A 23,732-nucleotide genomic window follows, 5' to 3' on the forward strand; every position below is an offset into this window, starting at 1 on the left:
TCTGCTTATTAGAGTTTTGTCATTTTGGTCTAATTTTACTCATAAACGTTTTCTCTTTTGTTTAAAATTGCTTGTCTATTTTTATGTTTTGTGTGCCGTTTTCTACTGTGTATGCACTGCTTCATGCCATGTTACCAGGGATTGAGCACAGGTTTATTTTATATATTTGTTGTGATATCTAACATGTGGTTGATTTATCGTTTGAGGTGGACACTTGTCCACCCCAAATAATAATTCTGTAGTAGGGGATCTCTGTGTATAGTCATAATCTAGTGAATAGTCCCGCCCATGTGCATGGACCCCGGAGCAATCAAAAATAATCTCTTATAGTGTCAAAAAATGCAGAAAAGCATAGACACTTAAGAGAGAATTTAAAGACAGATAATGCAGCCTAAAAAGGCTACACTGTCCAGTACTTCAACTAGAAATTCCACCATAAAATCCACAAAACAGCAAAAGCCTGTACAGATTTCCCTTGCTTTACCAGCAAAATCCCTCAGGAATGATAGAGAGAAGAACCTGGACAGACAATAGGCTGCCATTATGTGGCTCAAAACAGGATACTGTGCCTTTAAGAGAATCTTCCAGAACCTTCTCCCAGTATCCCAGAATGCATAGCAGGTCCAACTTAGTTTCAGTTCTTTTTTCCGGCTCCTGCAAGCAGGACCCTGGAGCATTGAGCTCTCCCTTTTCAAGGGTTTTGTTGGTGTTTTTCACTAATTTCGATTTTGTGTACTTTTAAAGTACTTTGGTGACTTTCTTCTTGGATTTCTGCTCTCTTTGGCTGTTCATAATGCCTGCATTATTTGATAAATGCCCAGAGTGCTCCAGGAAGAAGGCCAAGTCAGACCCCCATGAGGTGTGTATCCTCTGCCTTCCCTCTTCCCACATCCCAGAGGAGTGTGTGATCTGTAGAGGCTTCTCTGGCAGGACCCTGAAGGACAGGAGAAAAATCAGACTTCAGGGACTTGAAGAAAGAAGACTGAAGGCTCAAGGTGGGTCTGGAGGGGCTTCTGCTGCCCATGCTGAGTCCTCTGGGGGGCTCCCCAGGGGCAGGAAGTCCAGCAAACGTCCTAGGTCTCCGTCTGGTTCAGTTGCTATGACCACGACGTCGAGAGGAAGGTCCACGGCCAGTTCCCGGTCTCCCCAGGGCTCTGGGTCGAGAAAACGTCGCCCGTCGACGTCGAGGGACGTTTACAGGCCGCCGTCGAACCCGGTGTCGATCTCCTCGTCGGCGTCGAGTGGACGGCATCGGAGGGCCCGGCGTCGGCGCTCGCCGTCGAGGCGACACCGCCGTCGAAGACAAGGACATCGTCATCGTCGAGGGGATCCTCGTCGTCACGGTCGCCGTCGAGACGGAGGAGGTCTCCGGCGCCGAAGAAGTCGACGTCGAGACGGTAGAAGAGGTCGACGTCGAGGCGATCGAAGAGGTCGACGTCGAGGCGTGCGAAGACGTCGACGTCGAGGCGGTCGAGGTCGCCGTCGAGGCGTCATCGCCCGTCGTCGAGATTTAGAGGTTCGTCCATCTGGTCGGGGTCGACTTCGAGGCGGAGAAGCCGGTCGACGCCGAGGAGTGTGAAACGGTCGACGCCGAAGGGCCGCTCGCCATCAAGGGACCCACGAATGACGTCTGAGCACCGATCGTCGACGTCAGGAGGTCGTAAGGACAGGTCCAGGACTGTGGGGGGCTCCCCACAGTCAGGACAGGATGGTGGCTCGCCGGGAACGGCATACTCCGAGGTGTATACCCCGAAGAAGCCTACTGCACCGCCTTCTTTGCTTCCTTTGCCTAAGGGCCCACCTCCGAGGGTTTCGACCCCTCCTCCGTTACCTCCTCTACCGGCGCCTCAGGCCCCGGTTCCAACTGTTCCTCCTCCCCCGGTTCCACCGAGATCGGTGTCGATGCCCCAACTCCCGACACCTCCGAAGAAGACTCCTAAGTCGAAGGTTCCTCCTAAACCCAAGACGTCCGACCCGGGGAGGCCGGCGGAGCGTCCCAGACCCAAGAGATCGAGGTCACGCTCAGGTAGACGGGACAGGTCGAGGAGTGGACGCGGATCCTCCTCGAGATCCAGGCATCGACATAGGAGGCATAGGTCCAGGTCTCGTTCTGCCTCGGGGACCCGTTCCTACTCACCTACGTTGTCAGATTCACCGGAGACGAGGGTGTCCCCGATTGATGATATTGGCACGTTCCAGGAGGTTCTCCTGCGCGGGGCGGCGAAGTTGGGGATCGAGGTTACGGCCCCTACGCCCTCAACTTCCGTGATCTTTGAGACATTACATAAGAAACACCTGTCTCGCCCCCTGCTACCTTTGGTGCCAGGACTACTTGAGCCGGCGGAACAACTATTCCTTACGCCGGCGGTGGTGAAAGCTGCGCCTTCAAGGCTCATGAAGAAATACAGGGCTCCTGAGGCGGACCCGGCTTTCTTGCGGAAGGACCCGACACCGGATTCGGTGATTGTGACGGCGGCTCGGAAGCTCCATGCCACCTCTCCTGCCTCCACCGTGCCTCCCGATAAGGAGAGCCGCTGGATTGACTCTGCTGGACGAAAGGCGTGTGGGACGTCCTCTACAACGATGAAGGCCTCCAGTGACTCGGCGTTGTTGGGACGATACGACCGTGCACTGTGGGACTCCATGGAACGGTTCGCGGACCTCGTTCCACGCGACCGGAGAGAGGATTTCATGGAGATCGTCCAGGAAGGGATGCTGGTTTCTAACCAGGCCATTAGCGCCGCGGCGGATATCTCCCTGCTGGCCGCGCATGGATACTGCCACGGTATCAATCAGAGGCGCCATGCTTGGCTTCGGTTGACGTCGCTTAAACCTGAGGCGCAACAGCGTGTGGCAAATCTGCCGTTTTCCGGGGATACCCTTTTCGGGAAACACGCAGATGACGAGATGGCCAGGATGAAGGCCGAGGCGGAAACCCTGACGGCGGTGGGCTTGGAGAAGCCCAAAGATAAGAAACCCTTCCGCCAATTCCAACGGCGTTTTGGGTCGCAGGGTCGAGGAAGGGGACAGTCTTCTGGGCAACATCAGCAGCAGCAACAACAGCAGCAGTACAGAAGACCCTTCCAAAAACGTCAGAGGGGTAGAGGTGCACAGCAGTCCTCTACCGCGACCAAGGGCCCGGCTGGGTCTCGACCCTGAGCAGTTACTTCCCCTTCGTCCGTTAACCGCTCCGGTGGGGGGAAGCATTCAATTTTTCCTGGCAGAGTGGAGAAAAATTACTCAGGACAAGTGGGTGCTGAATATTGTTTGCAATGGATACAGTCTTCGTTTCACCAGCCCTCCTCCGTCGATTCCTCCGATCAGCTCGCAGTATCAACTGCGCGAGCTTCAGGCGGAGGCCGACGTCCTGTTAAGGAAAAGGGCGATAGAGGATGTACCTCTGTCTCAAAGAGGACTAGGCCTGTACTCTTGGTTCTTTCTGGTCCGCAAGAAGGACAAGAACGAGTTCAGGCCCATTCTGGACTTGCGACAGGCAAACAAATGGATTCGCAGAGAAAAGTTTCGCATGCTGTCGTTGCATCAGATCTATCCTCAGCTGCAACGGGGAGACTGGCTTTGTGCCATAGACCTACAGGATGCATACTTCCATGTGCCCATTGCACACAAACACAGGAAGTTCCTGCGATTTCAAGTCGGCACCAATCACTATCAGTACACGGTACTTCCGTTCGGGCTGAAGTCTGCGCCCAGGACATTCTCGAAGTGCATGGCAGTGGTAGCGGCACACCTGAGGAAGAACAAGGTGTTTGTCTACCCGTACCTGGACGATTGGTTGATCAAGGCCTCCTCCTTCTCTGAAGCTCAAGCACACTTCCAGAAGACGTGCGTTCTCTTGAACAAGCTGGGGTTGCACATCAACATGTCCAAGTCTGTTCCAACTCCGGTCCAGTGCATACAGTACTTGGGAGCCTCCATCGATACACTGTCGGCAAGCGTGTCTCCTTCGGAAGAGCGACGTTTATCACTCCTTCGGAATGCTCAGGCTCTCCTGTCCACTCCATCCACGACAGTGAGGACGGTGTCTTCTCTGCTGGGATCGATGACCTCTTGCATCTTCCTGATGCCACATGCGCGGCTGCACATGAGACCGCTGCAGGAGTGCTTGGAAGATCAATGGGACCAGAGGAGAGGATCTTGGGACGACAGGATACGACTGTCTCTACATGCTCTTCAGTCTCTGAAGTGGTGGTGTTCGGCGGAGAACCTCCTCAGAGGGGTTCCTTTCCACAAGGACATTCCCACACAGACGATCGTGACGGATGCTTCTCTCCTGGGATGGGGAGCGCACTCCGGAGATCTGCAGATTCAAGGGACGTGGTCCCCGTCGGAGTCCACGTACCACATCAATTTCCTGGAACTCAGGGCTGTTCACTTGGCGCTGAAGGCTTTTCAACCGTCCTTCCGTACCAACTCTCTGCTTGTACAGACGGACAATACGACCACGATGTATTACCTCAACAAGCAGGGGGGCTCGAGATCACGCACTCTGTCTCAAGAGGCGCAGGCGATCTGGCATTGGCTTCTGGCTCGAGGACTCTCGATAACGGCCACGCATCTGCCAGGTGTGCAGAATGTTCAGGCAGACGAGCTGAGCAGACTGATTCAGGAAAACCACGAATGGGTCATCAACGACGAAGTACTAGGAGAAGTCTTCGCAAGGTGGGGAACTCCAGACGTAGATCTGTTCGCCACCGCCGAAAACAGCAAATGCCGAGACTTCGCCTCCAGGTACTACCAGCCAGGGACGCTGGGGAAGGCGTTATGGATCAACTGGTCGAACAGCTTTCTGTACGCTTTTCCACCCATTCCCCTGATTCCAGCGGTTCTCATCAAGCTCTCCCAATCCAGGGCGAAGATGATTCTGATTGCCCCGGAATGGCCCAGACAGTGGTGGTTCACGGACCTGCTTCACCGGTCTCTCCTTCCTCACATGAAGCTGCCGAGCAGGCCGGATCTTCTCACGAAGTTCGGGGGGCGGATGGTGCACCCCAACCTCTCGTCTTTGAGTTTGGCGGCATGGCTCCTGAAATAGTGCAATATGGCCATTTGAATCTCCCGGCGGATTGTATGGACATACTGAAGGAGGCTAAACGACCTTCCACTCGGACTTCTTATGCTTACAAGTGGAAGAGGTTTTGCATCTGGTGCAAGTCTAAGAACTATGACCCTACGACATGCAAGGAAGATGTCATCCTTCCATATCTGCTACATCTGGCGCAGTCTGGCCTTAATGTCCATTCCATTAAGGTTCATCTGGCTGCTTTGACTGCCTACAGGAAATGCCCTTCACAGACTTCCTTCTTTCAGATCCCTGTGATCAAAGATTTTTTGGAAGGCTTGAAGAAAGTGTTCCCTCCTGTCAGGCTTCCTTCGCCTTCATCGGACTTGAATGTAGTGCTGTCCAGATTGATGAAGGAGCCTTTTGAACCTATTCATAAGGCTTCGTTGCAGCACCTGTCCTGGAAGGCGGCGTTCCTCGTGGCCATTACATCGGCCCGCAGGGTGAGTGAAATTCAGGCGTTGTGTTGCCAAGAACCTTATACTGTATTTCATGCTGCTAAGGTTGTTATGCGTACTCACCCTAAGTTTCTTCCCAAGGTTGTTTCTGATTTTCATATCAATCAGACTATATCTTTACCTACGTTCTTTCAGAATCCTTCATCTCCAGCGGAAAGGTCTTTGCATTCCCTGGATGTTAGGAGGGTGCTGAAATTTTATCTGGATAAAACCAGGGATATTCGTAGGTCAGACCAATTGTTCATCAATTATGGATCTGTCAGGACGGGTCTTGCGACCTCTAAGCAGTCTATCTCTAGGTGGATTGTGTCCTGCATACAGCTGTGTTACCAAAAAGCTAATAAGACCTTAGGAGGTAAGCCTAAGGCTCATTCCACCAGGGGCAAGGCTGCCACAACAGCATTGCTCCGTAATGTTCCAATTGCAGAAATCTGCAAGGCGGCCACTTGGAAGTCGGTTCATACCTTTGCTAAGCATTACTGCCTGGACACTGATGCCAGGGCAGACGCTCAGGTTGGGCAGGCTTCGCTGCGAAATCTGTTCGCACAGTAGTGGCGTTAATTCTCTTTTCTCCACCGCCGCTTTGGTGTGGGGATGGGCTTGCCATTCTATTCACTAGATTATGACTATACACAGAGATGCCCTACTACAGAAGGAGTAGTTTCTGTCCTGTAACTCCAGTTCTGTAGTAGGGGTATCTCTGTTATAGTCATAAGCGCCCTCCCTCCTCCCCGGTGGAGAGAGACATATTCCTGATGGAATGCTACAGGTCTGGCGTGTTACGCCTTCAAAAAGAACTGAAACTAAGTTGGACCTGCTATGCATTCTGGGATACTGGGAGAAGGTTCTGGAAGATTCTCTTAAAGGCACAGTATCCTGTTTTGAGCCACATAATGGCAGCCTATGGGGCTTGTCTGTCCAGGTTCTTCTCTCTATCATTCCTGAGGGATTTTGCTGGTAAAGCAAGGGAAATCTGTACAGGCTTTTGCTGTTTTGTGGATTTTATGGTGGAATTTCTAGTTGAAGTACTGGACAGTGTAGCCTTTTTAGGCTGCATTATCTGTCTTTAAATTCTCTCTTAAGTGTCTATGATTTTCTGCATTTTTTGACACTATAAGAGATTATTTTTGATTGCTCCGGGGTCCACGCACATGGGCGGGACTATTCACTAGATTATGACTATAACAGAGATACCCCTACTACAGAACTGGAGTTACAGGACAGAAACTACTCCTTCTCTTTCCTACATTAATGAAATATCATTCATGGAAATAAAACACCATCTTGGATATAGCTCCCAATCAGTAATGGAAAGTACATAAGTGGATCTTTCAGAATCATGGACCCTATTGTGATCTGATTCTGCTCGTGTAGAAGACCATTATTGCACATGTTCAGCAAAAGTACACAATGTACAGAGCACACACTAAATTGGTAACTCTTTGAGTAGGGGCATGAGATGTCAGCACAAATGAAAAACAAAGAGCGAAAAATGAGGCTAGAGACCCAGGGGTAAAATATATAATTGGCCAGGTAGCTTTGCAGCAGCACTATGTTGCAGTGCATTTTCAATGTGACCTGGTAAATTATTTGCAGTATGCTGATTTACTAGGTTTGCACTGCATAAGGAAGCTGGTTGTAAGACTACTCAGTTATCCTGACTCCCTGATATTTATGAAGCCAGATTCCTTTTTTCAATCCTTGTGACCAACTGCAAATACAGAAATATAGGTGCAATTTTACATTCACAAAGTTCCTATGTTGTAAACCCTCTCGCTTATTGGGCAGTCATTGCTTTGCTAAAATAATTCTACATTGAAAAATGGAAAATTGAGGGAGCATAGAAAAAAAACTTTCTGGTTTCCTCCAAATCCAAAATACTGTCATTTGCACTGTGAAAGCTGCACCTCACAAGCAACATATACATTGGAAAAAGTTATTAACCGATAGGGTAATTTGGTAATATTTTAATGCTTTGCTACTGTCTGCCAGGTTGCAAATCATTTATAGGTTTCTTTGCAAATTGCTCGAAATGGAAATGCCCCTTAGCATCTGCTTTTCACTGCAGTTCACAAGGAATCTCAAAAGTGATAATATGAGCAACAAAACTTTCTGTTACTCAGAATTTCATTTTTAAGTTTTTGCTACTAAACGGAGCAAGCTGGTTGGTTGTGAAAAACCTACTGTGAACCTACCGTGGGCTTAGAGACCACCAATTACTTACCATTGGTTGGCTTTATTACCACTCATTTGCTTGCTTCTTATTCAATGGGTTGCCTTCCTCTGGTGTTTGTCCCTCCAATGTATCCCCTAGAACATAGCCTCTTTATGATCCTTGTATTGGCTGACTTGTATCCTTCCACTGTGCACATTTAGGCAAATCTGTTTTTCTTTTTCATTCAACACTCCATGAGGGTGCATGTGTTTTCTATCTTTCTCCCTTGTGTTATGTTACATAAATGTTATGTTACATAAATTTGTAATGCACACAGATACTCATGAGTGTCTCGTCGCGATGCCTAGTGGCGTATGGAAAGTGACAATCAGGCAAAAAAATTGTTTTTAATTTCCTTTTAAAAGTTACTGGGTCCTGAATGATACACAGGGCGAGAGGAAGGGCATTCCATGCAGCAGCAGCCTTCACAGAAAAGGAACTGCCCCCTAGCCTCTGATACTTGAAGCGAGGAACTTTGGTAAGGCATAGGGACATGGATCGCAGGGCTCACGGAGGAACGTAAACAGAGAAACGTCTCTGCAGATAGAGAGGACAGCACCCGCGAAGAGCACAATGGGCCAAAACCTAACCAATGATTTAAATTTAACTCTGTCCACCACAGAAAGCTAATGGAGAGATCGCAGCTGATGGTGAACACTGTTCCTAGCCGAGATGCCCAATAACAGTCTGGCTGCCGTATTCTGAACCACCTGTAGCTTTTTCAACACGTACTCTGGAATACCAGCAAAAAAGGGCGTTGACATATTCCAGTCACGACAGAATCAGGTCCCAAGTAACCGTTTCCCTCGCTGCCTTAGGTAGAAGAGGAAAACATTTTCTGAGAGTTTTAAGAAGGCTAAAACAGCAACCAGCCAACTTCTTAATGTGTGTCGAGAAAGAGAGACTCCTCAAACCATACCCCCAGATTTTAACAGGCTTCCTTGTGGTGGTGGGCAATGGAAGCTTAGGAGGCCAAAGCTGTTCTCTGAAATTGGGAGGGAATTTACCAAATAGCAGGATCTTGGACTTCTCTTCATTACACTTGAGCTGTGCATCAGCCAACCATTTAAAAACAGAGGCTAAACAATGTTAAACCATTGAAACAGAGTCTGCATCTTTGTCCAAGGTAAAGAGCAGCAGGGTATCGTCTGCGTAGGCCATTACCTTAGCCCCTAGCTCCTCTGCCAGATATATCAGAGGAGTGACGTTGATATTAAAAAGAAGGGGGCTAAGGGAGGATCCCTGAGGGACTCCAGTTGTTACTGACTGAGGGGAGGCGGAGGATGGTGGAAGCCAAATCTGCTCGACCCGCCCCTCCAGGAAGGCACTAAGCCAACCTCAAACGGCCCCCGACATGCCAATCCCAGCCAGTCGCGCTAGAAGAAGTGCATGCGGGACCGTTTTGAATGGCATCGAGAGGTCCAGCAAAATTAATGCAGCTCTCCTGCCAGCGCTCAGACACTCCTGGATGGCCTCCGACACCTCAACTAGAACTGGCTCTGTACTATGAGATGCCCGAAACCCTGATTGAACTGGGTGCAAGAGCGCCTCTTTCCACAAATTCTGTAAGCTGTTTATTACCCACCTCCTCACACACCTTGGGCAGAGCCGAAAAGAGGGAGATGAGCCAGTAATTCTCTAAGCTAAGGGGGTCCAAAGATGGCTTTTTCAGGAGTGGCAGAATCGTAGCCTGTTTCCAAACCTGTGGTATAACCGCTTTCTGGAGTGACATGTTAATAATGATGTTCACTTCTATGTTCGTGCTCTCTGCCACTACTGCAAGAAGCCTGGCAGGACAGGGATCCGAGGGCGATCCAGACTTGAGACCCCTAAGAATTTTGAGAGATTCCAAAGGATCCACCGGCCTGAATACAGACAGTGAATGAGCAGGATCAGCAAATTGAGACCCCAGAAATCTCCCAATGCTGAAGTCACAGGATGTGAACGCTGCCTGAATAATCCGGATCTTATCCCTAAAGAAGCAGGAAAGAGTATTACACCAGGCAGGTGACAATGGAGATACACTCGCTTGGGCCAAAGGGGACGTGAAGCTCTGAACGATGGCGAAAATTTCTTTGGAGTTGTTGCTGAACGATTCAATACGGGTTGTGTAGAATTGCCCTTTGGCCAGCGTAATCGCTTCATAGTATGTTTTTTGCTTATCTCTGAGCTTCCGCTTGGCTGCCCGGCAGTATCCATTCCTGTGCCAAGCCCGCTCAAGGATCTTACATTCATGTTTCGCAGCTTAAAGGGCCGAGTTAAACCAGAGTTTAGAAGGGGATTCCCTAGCCAACCTGGCAGGCCGATGTGGGGCTACTGCCTTAGAAACCCAGCAAGTAAACCCAGCCAAACACTCCTCAAACTCCCCTGTCAGAGTCTTGTGTGCTGCTTCTCTGTCAAAATCCACCAAAATCATGAAATACCAACCCTCCCCTGCTCGGTTTCTCCCCACAGCTCCCAGCCTGTCTATAAAAGCACACCAACAGGGACATTTTTGTGGGGTATGACTAGAGGGCAGACTATAAGTGTTGTTTTAGTTTTATTACCAGCATTAAATCACAAGCTTTGATACACATAAGCCATTATGGTGCTGGGGAAATTGTCATCTGCTGCACTCACTCTGCTGGATCCGAGGCAGAAGGCGCACTTAGCATGACACTTCTTCTTGAGGCTCAAAAATTTGCTAGCCCTGGGCTACAACAGAAGATTAAATGGCTTAATCCTATGTAAAGTAAATTAGGCTTTGGCAAGAATTTTCCTTTACATTCTGACAATTGCTTATTCTATTTAAAGTGTCGAGCATATTTGAAAAATAAACCACGCCATTTATAAAGATTAATAGCATTGAATCCAATGTAGAGTTTTAAGGTACATTTGCTTTTCCTCTAATTTTTTTAAATATTTTTTCTTTTGCTTTGTTCAAGAAATAATTTACAGACAAACATTGTCAAATACTACAGCTCGGCACTCGCATTATATAGGCAAGACCTATTATCTTTGTCACTGCTTGTTTAATGTTGCATTTGTATTCATACCCACCCACATAACCTCTCACTTTGCACAGCCCAATGTTTGTGAGGATAAAATACTGTTAATAAATCGGGCCCTTGGTCCTTAATTTGGGGTCATACCCTGAATGCATTAAGATTGTGAGATACCTGTCTCATTATGGGACGGATTACGAGTTTGGCAGACAGGGGTGCTCCATCAGAAATGTGACGGATATACCATCCACTGAGTTACAATTCCAATATATCCTATGGAATGTTTAATATGGTTTGTGACAGAGTATCCCATCCGACAAGATCCACATCGGGCTCTATGTTACTTAAATATAGGATGATATGGGGACAATTCAATTGCTGGTTGTTAGAAATTGGGTTTCTGGTTGCAAGAGGTATGCAACCTGTCCAAACAGGAACCATAATCCTAGACAGAGTAAGTCATCACACACCCTAAATTATCCTGTGATCACCCTCTGGTAGCTAGGCACAGAGCAATCAGGCTTAATTTAAGAGGCAATGTGTAAAGTATTTGTGCAATACTTCAAATAGTAACACACTGAAAACAGTCATCCAGACCAGCAGTTAAGCAGAGTAGCAATGCTTAAGTAAGCAGTTCTTCTTCCTGGCAGAGTAGTTTCGAGTCGAAGTGTACAGCCTTGGTGGGGTCAGAGACCCAGAACTTATACCCAATTGTGCCTTTAAAGCTGGGTTGACTTCAAAGAGGAGATGGACTGCAAATAGGTCCTCCCTCCTGCCTTGGCTCCAGACTCACTACAGGAAGGTATGCAGCCTTTTGTGTGGGTAGGACAAAGCTTATTTATGTTTAAGTGTGAGGCGGCGTCCAGCTCCTCCCACCCATCCTCCCAGGAAGATCCATTAAACAACACCTGAATTACCCTTCTCTTCGGCTGTCTAGAGGGAATGCACAAAGTCCAGCTGCCACCCACCCCAGCCTGATTAGAGACAGGCTTCAGGCACAAAAAGAGCAAAGAACAGGAAAATGCAAACTTTCTAAAAGTGGCATTTTCAAAGTTGTGATGATAAATTCGACTTTACCATTAAAGAGGATTTATCATTACAAATCCATAGGTATAAAACATGACAGATCTACTCCCTCTCACTCCGGAATTACAGTTTATTAAGTGTAATAAGGAATCTCCAATGTTTTACTATGGAGTTTTTCACTACCAGGATATGCAAATCTCAAAAGTACATATCCTACCTTTTGATTACATATCACCCTGCCCTTTGGGCTACCTAAGGCCTACCTTAGAGGTGATTTGTATGTAATAAAAGGGGAGTTTAAGGCTTGGCATATGGCTTTCAATGCCAAGTCAACATGGCCGTGTAAACTGCACACACAGGCTCTACAATGCCAGGTCTGCAATATGTTTAAGGGCTACTTGAGTGGATGACACAATCCGTGCTGCAATACCACTAGTAGCTTTAATTTACTGGCCTTGGGCACACGTAGTGCACTTTACGAGGGACTTATATGTAAATTAAATGTGCAAATGTTTGGTTACATCAATCAAACCATGTTTAGGAGAGAGAGCACATGCACTATAGCACTGGTTATCAGTGGAAAATCACTCAGTCCTAACACCAACAAAAAAGAATCAGAAGAATATGAGGCAAGCAGGCAAAATGTTTGGGGAACCCCACCCTAAGGCTTTCAGTTCAAACACTGGTATTTTCAAGGATGTGGTTGCAAATGTTCCTTATGGAATCCAGTAGGTATATAGAGAAAAGTGAACATATCACATCTTGTATTTCAAATTCTTGACAAAATGTTTTGGAACATTTTAAAAAGTACTATGACTTTACACATTCTTGAATTGTCTATGGTTCATAAAACATCACCCAACTCATACCAACTAGACTCAAAGTTATGGCTGCAAAAATACACAAATACATTGAGATCCCTATCCAACATTTTCCTATCTGTCCCTCATTTTATGTCCTGACCTCAGGGTAGTGGATTTAATTTACCCATGGTAATTGGGTACATTTCACTTAAAATGCATTGAAATACCTTCGGCTGGAGTTTGTTGCTAGAAGGTCATACAGCAGAATCTCTCTGAGAAATCTGACACCATTTACGGCAAAGGGGAGATTAGAGGAAAAAGACATTCCAAAAGTACACCCTCCCAGTTTACCTTATCACAATAAGAAGTACACTAGGGGAAAAGGGGGAACCTAGCTGCACTGATTGTGAGGCCTAACAGAATCCTTGTGGTGCAAAAAGTATTCGGAAAAATGACGAAGACCCCCCTCGCGCACCAGCTGGTGACATGCTTTATCATGGGGTCCCTTCCTCACACACGTAGAAACATGAAAAAATTTCTGTAGGCTCTGCCTTGGAAGGTGGAGCTCTTATATCTTGCTGTTCTGACTCTGAGGTACGTGAGACTACCATAAGATGTTGTGACTTTAGCATCTTTATTTTTGGAGATAATATATAGGGCAGAGAATGGTTCAAACTAATTCATTTATTTCTTGCTAGTTGGTAGGGTTAATGCATGTTTGCAGAGTAATATTTTGATGCAGCTTTAGGTTGACACTTTTGCAGGCCACAGAATATTGATGATAAAAGGGTTAGGGGGTTTCTTTGGAACCATATACCTGTGCCCGGTCGCAAAGGACTTGTCAAAGGTTAGTGTAAAAAAAAAATTGACCATCCACAATTTATGATAAAATAAATTGTTTTACTGTACCAGAATATCCTGCTCAAATGTAGGGGAACTAGAGGTCTATTGTACCACTCTTTCAATCAGCCTGTGAAAATATAAAGAAAAGAAGGTAAAAGGAACAACCGTTAGGAAGGACCACAGAGTGGAAGACGCTATACTAAGTCTCATCTCTCTATTTGTTCTAATGCATTTTGTTTTACACCACTCATCAATTGGTGTTTATTCGTGCATAAAGTTCACATGTCCTTTGGCCATCTACATTGCTCCAATGCCCTTTGGCTAGGTTTGTGCCCTACAAAATACTGTTTTGGACAGGTAGGCAAGGAGGTGCAACCCCCAAACAGGTCAGCATTTACCTAATTCTGAAGTAAACCACTTTCACATTTCCACTTGTAACCACCAGCACCATGGGACATATTTACCGCTTCCCAGATGGCACTATAAATGTGATGCATTAGCTTCAGTGGTGCCGTTTATGAGCTCTGTAGTTCCAAGTGCTTGTCGTCAGAGTGCATGCTGAGTCAGCACGCCATCAGTTGTGTATAATAACAGGGTTGGTAAGTATTATAATACGGGTATTTTGTGGACTCTTTGTGTGACTATGGCCTTAGGGAAAATGAGGAATATCTTTCCATCGATAATTGCATTTAAGATGAGAGGTTCCCAAATGTATTGGAAAATATCGATGGGCAAAAAAGAGGCGTTAGTGGCAGTGGCAACGTATATGCTGATGTGGAGAGTCACATGCGTATCATCAGCATAAGCAGTGCTACAGGACACCTCCAGTCATGTATGGTAACGATGTTGATGTGTAGTGGAATGTGAGTTTTTGTGGATGCACTGTGAGTCTTCACTGCTCCACAAGAGGAACTGAGGTAAATCGCCACAAGCATCTTCAATTTTCTGTATAGAATATCCCAGATGGATTTGATTAATATTAGAAGACTAAGAGGAGAGTTGAGATTATCCTCTCATCCATCTTCTTGAGAGTCTCACAAGTGTGACAAGTACACCAAGGTATCCTTAATTAAAAAAAATATTTCTTAGGCAATAAGAAAAATTGTTAGTAAATTGTCATAATTAGAGCTTCTTGTTTATTCATGAAAATAATGACTCATTATATAGTAAAAGAGTTGGTCTGTTTGTAAAAGGGTATAATAAAAACTTCAATATGTATTCATGATATGTAAGTTATGAACATTATACTTGGCATAGAGAGGTCCATGAAATCTCATGAGTAAGGGCCCATAACTGCACTTTCAGCTGATAAACCCAATGCTATTATTTAATGAAAATGGGACTACTAATCCTGACCTGTGATGTGGACATGTGCAACTTTTCAGTGATGATCCACTTGATATCATCTTCTGTGTGCCCTTGTGTCACAAAATGTATTGTTAGATTAGTTGTTAGACATTTGTATCAAATGTAGGCCTGAGTAAAATTTAAATTATGCAGACTTAATTCACATGCTTTTGGGAATTTTGCATTATGCATGTTACGCAAAATTCTCCCAAAATATGCCAGTAAGCCACTTTGCATAATTATTCACCATTTGTGGTAAACATTTACTGTGAATGGCTTGATTTATGGTAATCTGCAGTACAGATTTTTAACTGCAGAACATAAGTGGCAGTGATTTAAATGCATCCCCATGCCGAAAATTGACACAGGGATGCATTTCGCATTAAAATGTAGCGTGAAATGAAAGTGTAACCTTCCTAACGTCTAGGAGTTGTAGAAAGACACTACTATAGTATGAAATATGAAGATACACAGTTAATCAGAGAATACTGATTTATTATGTCTGATGAACGTAAATAATAATGCAAAAAGAACACAATAGTAATCCACTAATTCGCGGTAGTATCTCAGTCTTGATCACAAACAAAAAGGGAAGATATAACGATACCCATAAGCAGCCAGCTACGCAAGTCTTGTGCGTTCCAACCGTCCTCCGCATGAATACCGGTCCCGGTATTCGCCAACGGAGGGCACCGTGCTCAGTAACGGCCGAAAATGCCGTTCGAATGCTGTAACCGCTATGGTGCTCTGTTGTACTTAAGGCATATCTCCCAACACAGAAGCGGGATCTGGAATGCCCAGCCGGGCACTCTCACACGTTATTAAGGCTGCCTGTCTAGGGAGCAGCCGCTCTACACAGGACAACAGAACCTTAGGGCAACGCACCTCCTGCGTTCGTCTTGTGCCCAATTAACAATGCGTGTGGGGCGGAGACGCGGCAGGCACCACCTTGGTGTGCGTCTACACCTTCCGATCACAAAAGCCCAAAGTGTCCGTCCAGACGCGGAAACACCTCCTCGGTGTGCGTCTGAACAATGCGGGTAAGGTCAACCCGTAAACCAAGACGCGGTGATCACCTCCTTGGTGAGCGTCTATACTTCGCGGGAAAAGCTTCCGAGATACGGGTCCAAGACGCTGTCTTCGCCTCCTTGGTGAGCGTCTAAGTCAAGCAGAGTTTCGGCGTAGAGAGAGCAGCCGCTTCTCTTCTACCAGGTGCAAAACAAGAGTTACTGGAAACACGGAGCTGAACGGCCGGCGTGGATTCAAAATGTCCGACGCCTTTCCTCCGTCGGCCATCCTCTTTATGGGCGTGTCGTGATTTCTTCGCGGTGCTCCCATCTGCTCCGGGAGGCGGGGAGATCATGACAGTACATCCTCCTTCCATCAACCCTGCCTTTTTTATCTGTTGTGTTGTGTTTGTCTTCTTAGGTTGTCAATAAAGCGCCGGGACACTCTTTTGAGTAGCCGAGCGCTATAAAAGACACAATATAACATAACATAACATAACATAACATAACATCAACCTCTCCCCGCAGGTCCAGCACAAGACGGATACTTTTTGTGGAAGGCGGACACCAGTCGAGGTGCATGTACCCCGAATGCGGGTTCCCATGTTTGTTCTTCCGGCCCGTACCCCTTCCAAGCCACCAGATACCACAGCCTGCCACTCCTCCACTTGGAGCTCCTTGTGCCAGCCACCTCATATTCCAAGTCGGAATTCACTGCGACCGGAGCCAGCCGCCCACGCACCCTCGCCGCCGACGGTTTGAGCAGGGAGACGTGGAACACAGGGTGGATCCGCATCTGTTTAGGCAGGCCGAGTTTCATGGTCACAGGACTGATGCGTTTGGCAATGCGGTATGGACCCATAAACTTCGGGTGGAAGACGCTGTGTTTACGGAACCTCATGTTCCGAGTCGAGACCCATACGTAGTCGCCCACCCTATACACCGGACCAGGCCTCCTCCGTCTGTCAGCCGAGGCCTTGTACTTCACTTTGGCAGAGTCCAGCCACTTCCGTGAAGACACAAGCATTTCCTTGATGTGGGCGACTCTCTTGGCGGTCTCTGGCACCCTGTGATCCATGACAGGGTGTAAAAAGGGCAGGAACCTGGGGTGTGGACCATAATTTCAATAGAAAGGTGACGCCTTGGTGGAGCTATGTGTGGCGCTGTTGTAGGCGATCTCCGCTATCCATAAGAGATCCACCCATTCCTCCTTTCCCTGATCAACAAAGCAACGTAAATATTGTTTGAGGGTCTGGTTCAGGCGTTCCGTTTGGCCGTTCGTTTGGGGATGGTAGCTCGTTGACATGGCTGAAGAGACGTGCAACGCAGAACACCACTTCCTCCAGAACTGGGCAGTAAACTGCGAGCCCCTGTCCGAGACAATTACGCTGGGCAAACCGTGGAGTCTCACCACGTTCTTTAATAACAAAACAGCCAGTTGACCAGCGGAAGGCACCCTTTTACATGCGATGAAGTGCCCCATCTTCGTAAGGTAGTCTACCACCACCAGTATCGCTGTATAACCCTTATCCACTGGTAGTCCCACCACAAAGTCCAGGGATATATTCTCCCAGGGCCGACAAGGGGTAGGAAGGGGTCTAAGCAGACCCTGAGGACGACCGTGATCCGTCTTCATGGCCGCACATGTCGTGCAAGCCGCCACCCAGCGCCGGACATCCACTCTCATGGAAGGCCACCAGAACTGCCTCTCCAGACACGCCACCGTCTTCTCCACCCCGAGATGGCCAGCACAAGGCGAAATGTGACACCACGTATAAGCCTGTTTCCGAAGGAGGGCCGTGGGTAACAGTAAGCGACGACCATTGACAGGTATCCGGTCCTTTATCTGCCATTCCTGGTGATGTTGGAGCCAACTCCTCCATGGAAAGGAGCGGATTCCAGTCTGGACTCCCTTGAGGAACGCGTCCGGCTGTATCGCTCCCAACACCGTGTCCGGGTGGATGATGGAATGAACCGGCAGGGGAATCTGCTCCGAAAAAGAGAACTGACAGGACAACGCATCCGCCTTTCTGTTGTCTTTGCCTGGCCGATAGGTGATGTGGAAATGGAAGCCGGAGAAGAAGAGCATCCACCGCAACTGCCGAGGTGAGAGGTGGCTGGTTGCCGTCATGAATTGCAGGTTGCGGTGGTCAGTGAACACGGTCACGACGTGTCTGGCACCCATCAACAGATGACGCCACTCTGAGAATGCATCCTTGATGGCCAGCAGCTCCTTTTCTGCTATATGGTAGTTCCACTCTGCTTCGTTCAGTTTCCTGGACATGAAGGCCACGGGATGCAAGACACCTGTATGGCAATGTCGCTGTGACAGGATGGCTCCGATGGCCACCTCTGAGGCGTCCGCCTCCACCACGTATGGGAGCTCAGGGTTCGGATGCGCCAAGACAGGGGCCGTGATGAACGCTTTCTTCAACGCCACAAAGGCAGCCTGCGCTTCCGGATTCCACCCAAACCTTTGGTCTTTCCTCAACAGCTGGGTGATGGGGGCCACAAGTCCAGAGAAGCCATCTATGAATCGCCGGTAAAAGTTAGCGAACCCGATAAAACACTGCACGTCTTTTACGTTTTGTGGTGTGGGCCATTCCTCCACCGCTCTCACCTTGCGCTCTGCCATCTCCTGACCATTGGGCTGAGCATCACTCCGAGAAATTCGACAGAATTGACATGAAAGTCGCACTTGCTGAGCTTGCAAAACAGCATATGTTCTCGGAGCTTCTGGAGAACTGTGGATACGTGTTGCACATGTTCTTTCTCAGTGTTGGAGTAGATGAGGATATCGTCTATGTACACTACCACGTATAGGTCCAAGATGTCATGGAAGACCTCGTTCAAGAAGTACTGGAAGGCCGCAGGGGCGTTGTAGAGCCCGAACGGCATAACGAGGTACTCGAATAGACCGAACCTGGTCTTGAAGGCCGTCTTCCACTCGTCGCCGCTCCGCATACGACCGGATGGTATGCCCCCTTCAAGTCCAGTTTGGTGTAAATACGGGCTTTCTTTACCTATTCCAGTAAGACGCTGATGAGCGGCAAGGGGTATCTGTTCTTGACCGTGAGTGCGTTCAAGGCCCTAAAGTCTACACACGCCCTCACTTCCCCATTGGCTTTCGGGATGAAGAAGAGGGGCGATGCTGCAGGGGACTTGGATGGTCTTATGAACCCCAGCCCTAGAAGCTTGTCTAGATAGGAACGCAAATGTAGGTTTCCGGCTCGGTTAGGGCGTACAGCCTCCCACAGGGTACGCATGCTCCAGGAACCAGATCGATACGACAATCGTACATCCTGTGTGGGGGAAGTGCTTCGGCACGGACTTTGTCAAACGCATCCTGGTATTCACGGTACACTCCAGGAAGGGAAACAGCTTTCTCAGCTGCTGTGGCGTCCATGTGAACAGGGTCTGGCTTGTCGGTAACTTGCTTCGCCTTGCAATGCTGAAGGCAGTGCGCAGAGGACATACGTACGTCTTGTATCACCCAGTTGACTACTGGGTTGTGCTTTTGGAGACATGGTAGACCTAGTATGATCCCATACTGCGGTGCTCGTATGACACTAAATTCGATTGTTTCTTTGTGACGTTCCCCGAACTTCACAGAGACTTCTCCCGTGTGATGCCCTATAGGGCCTGTAATAAGCCGTCTCCCGTCCACTGCATAAACATCCTCGGGGAACTCCTTGGGTATGAGGTTTATGCCCAGTCTATGTGCCTAGTTTTGATCCATGAAGAGACAGGTGGCCCCTGAATCGACCATGGCCACCACTGGAATCCACTGCGTGAGGATCCCCACATATACCGTGATGAACAAATGCTGTTGCCGAACCCTGTCTAGGCGCGTTAAGGAAGGGATGCTTGTGCGACTCCGAGAGACCCCATCGTTGGTCTTGGAGTCCACTAGTTTTCCGCCTGCACTTCCACTGCAGCGGATACAGTTATGTTGGGCCGAAAGCGACTGGTTCTTGGCTTGGCCAGGCACTCTCGCACGTAGTGCCCCTTCTTACCGCAATACAAGCACAGGCCTTGTTTGCGGCGGGACTCCTTTTCAGCCGCGGTCAGACTGGCTCGGATGGCACCGATATCCATTGGCTCTGCTTTCGCGGCCGTGCTGGTTTCAGGTGCTCCTATCGACACATAGGAGGGCAGTGGCTTTCCTTTCCTTTTGTGTTCGCCTTTGCGCTCACCCATCCAATGGTCCAGTCGTAGAACTAAATTGATGAGCCCCTCGCATGTCGTGGGCTGGGGGTCTATCTGTGCTACCACATCTTTGAGTTCTTCGCTCAGTCCTTGGTGGAAGAGCGCTGTTTGTTTTGCGATGGGCCACTTTGTTTCCGCCACAAGACGTCTGAAGGTGTTCAGGTACTGCAAGAGGTCGTTATTCCCCTGACGGAGTTCCAACATTTCCCGGTCAGCGGTGTAAGAGTCGGCTCGACGGTCAAACACCTTTAGGAATTCCTCACGGAAAGCTCCCCAGTCGCACAGTAGCGGGTCGTCTCTGCTTACCAACGGAACAGCCCATTGGGCTGCGTTCCCAGCCAGATACGAGATGAGGAAGGCCACTCTTGCCTGACTGGTGGGGAAAGCCTTGGGCTTACAGGACAGATGTAAGGCCACCTGCGTCAGGAACACTTGAACAGTGTTGGGGTCCCCGCTGTATCTCTCGGGCGTGGCCAGTGGGATGGCCACAGGCATTTCCACTGTTACCGAAGGAGAGGGAGTCCCTGTCGGTGGTACCGTATCAAAGGGAAGCCTTTGCATATTGTCCAACCGGGCCTTTAAATCCGAGGCTTCCTGTCTGGATGCCGCGAGTTCATTCTGTACCAATGCTAAGGCGGCCAGGACATCATCCAGGGTAGCCATGGTGTCCTCTACCAACCAGGAGAAAGTTTGTAGTATAGGTCGAATATTGTGTAACCTTCCTAACGTCTCGGGTTTGTAGAAAGACACTACTATAGTACGAAATATGAAGATACACAGTTAATTAGAGAGTACTGATTTATTATGTCTGATGAACGTAAATAATAATGCAAAAAGAACACTATAGTAATCTGCTAATTTGCGGTAGTATCTCAGTCTTGAACACAAACAAAAAGGGAAGATATAACGATACCCATAAGCAGCCAGCTACGCAAGTCTTGTGCGTTCCAACCGTCCTCCGCATGAATACCGGTCCCGGTATTCGCCAACGGAGGGCACCGTGCTCAGTAACGGCCGAAAATGCCGTTCGAATGCTGTAACCGCTATGGTGCTCTGTTGTACATAAGGCGTATCTCCCAACACAGAAGCGGGATCTGGAATGCCCAGCCGGGCACTCTCACACGTAATTAAGGCTGCCTGTCTATGGAGCAGCCGCTCTACCCAGGACAACGGAACCTTAGGGCAACGCACCTCCTGCGTTCGTCTTGTGCCCAATAAACAATGCGTGTGGGGCGGAGACGCGGCAGGCACCACCTTGGTGTGCGCCTACACCTTCCGATCACAAAAGCCCAAAGTGTCCGTCCAGACGTGGAAACACCTCCTCGGTGTGCGTCTGAACAATGCGGGTAAGGTCAACCCGTAAACCAAGACGCGGTGATCACCTCCTTGGTGAGCGTCTATACTTCGCGGGAAAAGCTTCCGCGATACGGGTCCAAGACGCTGCCTTCACCTCCTTGGTGAGCGTCTAAGTCAAGCAGGGTGTCAGCGTAGAGAGAGCAGCCGCTTCTCTTCTACCAGGTGCAAAACAAGAGTTACTGGAAACACGGAGCTGAACGACCGGCGTGGATTCAAAATATCCAACGCCTTTCCTCCGTCGGCCATCCTCTTTATGGGCGTGTCGGCGAGCGTCCTGGCGCTATGCATGCTGGTACATTTGGTCCCGCGCGCCGCTCATGATTTCTTTGCGGTGCTCCCATCTGCTCCGGGAGGCAGGGAGATCATGACAGAAAGATTTGCATTTTCACGTAATTACGCAACAGCAAATTAGGAATATTTCTTACACTCCTATCAGATATTGTTAGGGTGCTCCATAATCATTTTCTTTAACTTCTGAATGGTCATAACCAATGTACTTAACTTTACAAAGATGCTCAACCATGTATGCTACTATTTCACTGTTACAATTGTTGAACTTCCTGAGTAACCTTGCCCTGTATAACCCTATATCTAGTTGTGTGGTTCCATCCTTGATGGACACATCCCCAGGCACTATGAGGAAAATGACCAGCCAATTGTGGCAAACTCCATGGATGGGTTTGCTTGTTCTATTTATCCCTAAAATGTGGTCTGGTGTGGGCGAACATGTATTTTAAATTCTTGCCCCTTTTGATGGTGAAAAGTGGCTTTTCCAGATCTTGAGCACCTGAAATTAAAATGTGGCAGTTCCTATTGATCACTTTCTTCAATCTATTTGAAAAAACTAAATAGGTAATAACAAACATTAGACTCCTATCAGAATTTGTCTTGGTGAGTTCCAAAAGAGCTGATCGGTTAATGTTTCTTTCTCCTGCTCTATTGAAGCTTTTGAGACGAAATTCCTTTTCACCCAATTTTTGACAAGTTTACAAAAATACCTTTTTATTCTAAGAAACTGTCCAAATAGTAAATGTTGATTTAAGACTCTTGAATGACGACTATCAAATTGGAGTAAGGAGTTTCCGATTGTAGGTGTTTTATAGACATCGGTAGTAAGGTACCCATTCTCTGGTATAATCAAGAGGTCACGATAGACCATGCTAGATGTACTAGAAGTATTGGTGAAGTGGAGATGGGAAATGAAAGTGTAAACTCAGTCTAACTGTTCATTGTACCCATCCAGATTAACGCAACACAAAACAGGAAGTCTCAACGAAGATTTTTAGGTGTGCCAAAGGCGGCATATATTTGAAAAGGTAAAGACAAAAGGTTAGGGAAGTTGGAGACAGTTGTATCAGCACTGAAAGCAATTGTTGCATAAACTTTGCGCACGCAAGTGCTTGTGACACTCTGAGGTGAACGGTGCAGGTGACAAGTGAAGAAAAACAGCGATGGCGCAGAGTGAGAAGTGAAAAAAATATATACATGGGCACTTGTGGTTCATAATCAATTATTTACATCAACTTTTACGAATTGGTAACATTCTAGAGAACCACAGAGAAAAGCCACCGGAGGTTGCTCTGGTATGTTGTCGACGTTTCGATCCTACAGAAAGGGTGAGAACTGGAAAATTCAGGCATGGGGGCAGGGTGAGGCGGCAGTGCAGGGGAAGGAAGGGTTGGGAGTGGGGGAGGGTGGAGTTGGAAAGGAAAAGGCAGGGTGAAGAAGAGGGGCAGTGAGAAATTGAGAGGAACAGGATAAGGCACTCACCAGAGTTGAAGTGCAAGGAGGGAAGGTCCATCAGCTGGAGAGACTGCAAATTGGAAGTGAAGAGAGCGATGGTTCAGCCCGGTCAGGGGAGATCCGGGGGCGGCCGTGGCTGGAAAGAAGAAGGGTCGCAATTACAGTGGGGACTGCCAAAGGTAAACTGGCAACCGCTGAAATACTGGGGAGGCACGGTGCGGTCACAGGGATACTAGACTCTCCCAAGGATGATCCGATTAGGGTGCAGAGAAGTCGGGCCCTGGGACGGGTCCACCAAGGGCAGGTGCAGCCCGGTTCACAAAGAGTCCAGGGGCAGGAGGGGCTGAAACAGAACGGGCCACTGTTAGAGAGAAATTTGCATCCGGATCACTAGGAGGGGTCCTGAGGAGGGTGGGATGTGGAGGTACTGGGCTTACCAGTATGAATCTAAGAGGAGTTCTGGTTGGGGCCAAGGATGGATCCCCGTTGGACCAGTACCAGTCTGTCAGGACCGTGGGATGAAAAACGGTCGGCGATGAAGTTCCTAAAAGGGAAAGAGACATTGAATGTGATGCAACAAGGAGGTTGGTCTAGAGGGGGTTTGTGAGCGCGGAGAACAAGGACTCTTACCCAATGAATGAAGAAGCAGCCGGAGCTGAAG

The sequence above is a fragment of the Lissotriton helveticus genome, chromosome 6 (genome assembly GCF_964261635.1).
Source record: "Lissotriton helveticus chromosome 6, aLisHel1.1, whole genome shotgun sequence".
Taxonomy (NCBI): Eukaryota; Metazoa; Chordata; class Amphibia; order Caudata; family Salamandridae; genus Lissotriton; species Lissotriton helveticus.